The sequence below is a fragment of the Cyprinodon variegatus genome, unplaced genomic scaffold (assembly GCF_000732505.1).
Source record: "Cyprinodon variegatus isolate N-32 unplaced genomic scaffold, C_variegatus-1.0 Scaffold107, whole genome shotgun sequence".
Classification (NCBI taxonomy): domain Eukaryota; kingdom Metazoa; phylum Chordata; class Actinopteri; order Cyprinodontiformes; family Cyprinodontidae; genus Cyprinodon; species Cyprinodon variegatus.
The window spans coordinates 219356-225450 of record NW_015150560.1 but is presented as its reverse complement, the minus strand read 5'-3'; the positions used below and the strand labels follow the sequence as shown (position 1 = coordinate 225450).

The following is a 6095-nucleotide window of genomic DNA, read 5'->3' as shown; positions in this document are numbered from 1 at the left end:
TGTATAAAATTCTTTTAAAGATTATTGTTTTAGGTCACAGGTCCACAGGTTAAAGGATGAATCACTTGCTTATTTCTGAACATTTTTGCACTATTGAGGTTTAGTAAAAACTACAGCATAGTGCACATCTATTAACAATAAAGCCAAGTGTTCAGCTGAAGTAATACAATTCAGTTACTGAAGTAGTGATTACTATAAATTAATTTCAGTTTATTTATATAGCGCCAATTCACAACACGTCATCTCAAGGCACTTTACAATTGTACCGTCACTAGTACAATGTCAAAAAGTAAATCAGAGTCGAATGAAAGGGGCTATTATTCTCGCACTCTTCTCGATGAATCAAAGGATGTCCTGCTTTGTATCTCTGAAAAAGACTTATTTAACCAACCACAGTCCAGCTAATAAGCTGTTTTATAAAAGTTTAAAAGTATTTAGTACTAGATACTGAATATACTTCTGCAAACAACATTAACAGAAACCAAAATCTCAATAACACTGAGATTTATTTTTGGTGTCAAAATAATCCTTACGTTTAATCAGGTAAATATGATTTTACCAAACTGTCCTTATCTTTCAGAAGCTCCACATAAACAGGCGTAAAAAGAAAATCTAAAAAATATCAATTGTTAAAGCAGAAAGAAAACTGTATTTCAACATCATTTAGTGATTATGAAGAGAGAAAAAATATTTAGGACTTCAAAAGGAATTTAAAAATGTTGTGTAAAAGACAGGAGAAACACAACTATAGGGTAGGCACGGGCCAAAGTAAGAAGACTTAATGTTGTTTCTTTGGACAAACCATCCATTGAGTGCTGAAATGTGCTGTGATGGGGATGAGATGGGCATGAAGGAGACTGGCTGAGACTAGCAAGCAGATGTGGACTTTGGGACATAGGTTTACGACAGACTGGTTGAAGGGTTCTTATTGATCAACATATTCTCATTATCAGTGCGTATGAAATCGTACGAAAAGTTATGCTCACTATTTCGTAAGTTTTGGACGTTTTTCCTCAAAAAACCACATCAGTGCGCATGCGCTGGCAGACAGAAAAAAAAAGCAGATCCGAGGACGGACGTAAAACTGGGAAAAACAGTGCAATCAGCACTTATTCATGTCTCGGACTACGTTGCTTGCTGTTTTATATCTTAGGGTTAGGGTCAGGGTTAGGGCTAATTGTAATTTATATTCTATATTCGTGAATGGTGCGTCAGATGCGCATGCGCATACGACGAAAAAAACGTCCAAAACGTACGAAATTATGGTGCATAACTTTTTGTACGATTTCATACGCACTCATAATGAGAATAGGTTGTATTGATCTGAGTCTTCCCGATAGCACTTATTCTCACAGATGCCATTTATATAATGGTAGATGGTTGAACCTTCCTTGCTGTACTCATCATCTTTTAAAGCCACAGCCAAAAACTTCATCTTTTTTTCCTCCTTTCTGCATTCTGCAAAATCAATGAAGTATTTAGCATTTCTCTTCATCTTATCTTCTATTTCCGTTGTTAACCAATGGTCCTTTTCTGGGTAAGCACCATCAGCTTTGGTTCCTTTTATGTGTTTTCCTAAAGCTGAGAGGAATGGTTCATCATCACCAACGGAGGTAAAGACAAAACAGAAAACATGCTCTGCACTCAGACTTTCTTCATACAGTTGGTCTGGAAATGGCAGGATCTTTGCGTTCTTCATGATCACGCTGATCAAAGCTTTAAACTCTTTAAACTCCATCCACTGGTTCAGCCTTTTGTTGCTGAAAGGAGAAGAATGTCTCTTCTTCAGGATATCTGCCAACACTGCCTCCTCTTCTGCTCCTCCTCGGATCAAAGGAAGCATCTTTGCTAGATCTTGTTGGAGCTCTAGTTTTAGATCAGAGCACATGTCTTTAAAGTGCTTCAGGATTTGACTATTCTGTGGGAACTTCTCAGCTGTGGCTTTGATGGCATCATTACACCTCACTTCCAGCTGATTGAAGTCTTCAAGGACCCTTTGTGCTTCTTGTACTAATGCAGCACTCACTTGATGGGCCAGTTTAGCAGCTGATGGATGTAAAATAGACAGAGGCATCATCCAGACCTTTAACGGAACAGCATTCCCTCCGTTGGGCCCCAGTAGTTCTGGTAGATTCTGATACAACTGCATGGCCTCCTGAAAGGTCAAGGGAGTTTTCTGGAGCATAAAGTCTCCATAAAATGTACAGGAAAATTTATTTTCAAATTTTCTGTCTGTGTCATTTTTCCTCACAGAAGCCTCCCCATCTACAGAGATTTTGTCTTTACTCTTGATGGATAATTGGAAGTCACCCTTGATGTCTTCTATATTTTCATCTTCGGAGACCTGACGATCAAACACAAAGAAGGCTTGGGCTCCAAAGAGGATGGCTGTCACTACAGGTGTTGCTAAGCCTTGTTCAAACACTTCAGAATGATTTAAAACTTCATTAAGATGTTTTATAGAGAGCTCTTGGACTTTTGTGTTGGCCAGATATGTCAGTGTTACTCTGGCCTGATTTTTGGAAGTCTCTTTATCCTTCAGATAATTTCCAGATCCTCCAACTTCAACCATTCCACTTAAAAAGCTTAACTGCAGTGAACCACTAACATCTAAAACTGAGAATTTTTTTATTGTAGCTCCATGGCCTCTCATTTGTATTTTCCATTATGTCATTTTGGTCCCAAAGGGTGATTCCTGAAGATGAGAAGAAAGCAACAGTCCAGTACGCCAGAGATCTGATACTTCAATGACTATGCCCTTATATTCGTATAATTTTATAAAAATAAGTTATAACAGCAATATGAACAGAAAAATTCAAATGCTGCTAAAACTATCTATTTTTACATTAAATGAGTTTTGTGTTGGGGAAACAACTTTAATTATATTTTGTATCACACTCAAGCATTGCATTGGTTTCTGCTTCACTCAATCTTATTAGGAGAAAAGAATTCTTGATAATCTCCATGTGCCATCAGTATTATTCTAAATAAATGCATTTTGTTTTTTTACTTTGAAAAATTTGCAGCGTAGAAAGCTCCGAATTCTTACCAGTAACCAGCAAATCAGTGCGGCAGTCATATAGTATTCCAAGGCCAAATGGTCGGCCAAGTTCCGCCACTTCCACAGCCCTGCAGGATTCCCCATCCATGGCTTAGACTGCTCTTGAGACAAAATAAAAACAGGAGAAGATATGGTTTTGACTCAAACCGTGAGGGCAGCGTGCAGTAAAACAAAACAAAGCCACAAAAAACCCCACTGCTCCTGCACCTGAACACTAAAATAAGACCATTTTATTTTCCTCTTACAGAAAGAATTAGCCATTGTTCCATCTAATTGTGATAGCAATTCTAATGGAACTGATAAAATTACCAAAAACAATTAATAATACAAAATAGACATATTTCCATCCATTGGAACTAATTAATGAGGTAATGAAAAAGCTAACGCCATTAGTTGACGTTACGCCTGGCTTTAACAGCTGAGTCAAAAATCAGAGTCATGGACTGAAGTTGTAATGATTGCGTCACAGCGGTCAGTAAATATTAATTTCCAATTACATGTGAATACGCTTTTCCCATAACAGTTTTACACACTTTATCATGTTTATCCATACACATTGATATTTGTTTTATTTATTTGATTTTTGTGCTGCATTCAGGATGCCAGTGGCGGCAGACACAGCTTATCAGTCCTATGAGGTAAATATTTGCTATGTCAGAAGTTATTTTAGACTTTAGACAGATTTTATTTGTCATTTTGTTTACACAAGTGTAAAACAAAAAGAAATTTTGTTTGGAAACAGCTCACTGGACAATTTCATCTTTTTAAAAACGCAGCCTTGAAAAATAGCAAAAATTACTGTAAATTTAAATTTTTTTAATATATACATTGATAAAATGTTATAAATGTAATAATAATATACAATACAATAACCCATTCTACAAAACATTCTGCAGTCTAATGACGGTGGGGAAGAAACTGTTGTAGAATCTGCTGGACCTGCATCCAATGCTTCGAAGTCTTCTCCCCGAGGGCAGCAGGGAGAACAGTCCATGGTGGAAAAAATACTTCTATTTCCTTTACACCTTTTTGAAAAACACTTCTATTCATCAAGCTCTACTAAAGCAATATTTAAAATGTGCAGAAAAATAGGTTAATGGAAACATCAACACGATCATATAATTTTTCTGAAGTGAATTTAAAATGAACTAAATACAAAATCTAACAAAACTGAAAGAAAATCTGCTAAAATTATTGATGACTAAGTGGAAATAAATTAAAACATGAATGTATTTAAAAAAGTAAAACCAAATCCCAACTCAGATAACTGCATCATTTGTTAGCAGTTTTGCACAACAAATGAATAGGTGATCTCTTAATAAGCCTTTCAATTCTTTTTATTACTGTCCTATTTTACTTTGTAAATTTATTCCTCATGAAGAATCTTAAATTACATTTTTCCATTATGTCTATGAAAAATAAAACTTACAGCATTTCAACAACAGAGATTATTTTTCCAGCTTGTTCATTCCCTTATGTTAAGAAAGGTTTCTGGTGAAGGTCAGACTTTAGCAATGAAATCACATGACTATGGCAAAAAACCAGAGTTGTTTTGTTTCAGTTTTACTTTGTCTCTTTTATGCACCACTTCTTGTCACGTGTCAGTAAAATAGTTTCCCAACCAGCGATTATATTATCTAAAGAAGTCTTTTTAATTGTTTTATTACTGACTCTGCAACAGTGGAGAAGAAAAACACCCTTTTAGAGGAACCATCTAGCCGACAGTTTTATTAAGCTCTAGCTAAACCAGCTGCTTCAGAAACTGGTGGTTAATCTCCAGTCCTAAGTTATACAAATTGGGCCAATATCTAGGTTCGTAAGGAGGGTAATTAGTTAAAGCAGAAGGTAGAAGAATGAGTGGCGCCACAGGTTACTTTGATTAAATGTATTGAACACTGTGCACAAAAATAAACAAACAATACATTCAAAATAATTTGTTCATTTCCCTGTCTGAGCTCAGATTATATGTAAGTCATGCCGGCATATGTCAGTTTAGTCAAGTCAATTCCAAAAGTGTTGAGGTGTAGTACGGTACTCTCCTACCGCATAATTTTAACAGTTTGTGGTAGAGAACTGCCTGTTCCCCAAAGCCAAGGGTTGGTTCAGTTCAACTGGGAAGGCTCGCCATCTTCCTCATCTGGGAGAGGATCCAGATCCAACGATGGTAAGTTCCAGTTCCAGGCTCCAATAAAAGGAAAAAACCTAGCCTGTATAAAGAACAGGACTATTACTATCTCATTTCTAACTCTATATAAATGAATATGGACATATATTAATTAATGCGTTTAACAAAAATAACACTACAACATTAATATTAACATTCAACTTCAAATAAAACATTACAATGCAATCATGAAATAAAATTTAAATCCCATTAACATTTGTAATTCAAAAGTTCACAACTTAATCAATAAACATCAATGATAATCATGAAATGCCCAAATATCAATGTACTGCAGTGACACAGCAGGGCAACAAGTCAACTAAAGCGCAGCGGTGACATCTTGTGGCTAAAAATAAACACTGCGTATTACCTCAAGTGCAAAAAACACTGACGTGCCCGTGGAGTTTCTTGGGGGAAACCCCGTACATGTTTCCCCACAGCCAAAACGTGGTGGATGCCAATAAGGCTCGGGCACAGCGCGTTGCATTCTGGGTACGCCGCCATATTGGTAGCTAGTTGGTAGCTAGTTGGTAGCTAGTTGCTACGGTAAACAAAGACCTAAAACAGCATAGAGACAGAGCAGAAAGACGAGTAAACAGCGATGTTAAAAGCGAAGAAAGGATGCGGAATATACCGAGACACACTGCAGACCGTTATCTGCAAAAGATGGGCTTCATAAACGGACTTGATCCGTACGAAGTAGAAAGCAAGGAGTGGTGTGTTGGGGAAGAATTTCTACCGCCGTTTGCGAGGGAGGACGTATTTTCGTATCTAGTGTGTGGTGTCAGTGCCTGCACACATGAAGAGTTTCGCTGCTACAAGTCGCTAGAGGCTTACAAACAGCTGACAGATGGAAAAGTTCATGACATG

The 6095-nt window shown here is 37.0% G+C and overlaps 1 pseudogene; it reads right to left on the bottom strand.

Moving 5' to 3' along the window:
* Nucleotides 1-3149, bottom strand: part of LOC107084695 — a 53543-nt pseudogene extending 50394 nt beyond the window's left edge.
* Nucleotides 3150-6095: the final 2946 nt, after the last annotated feature.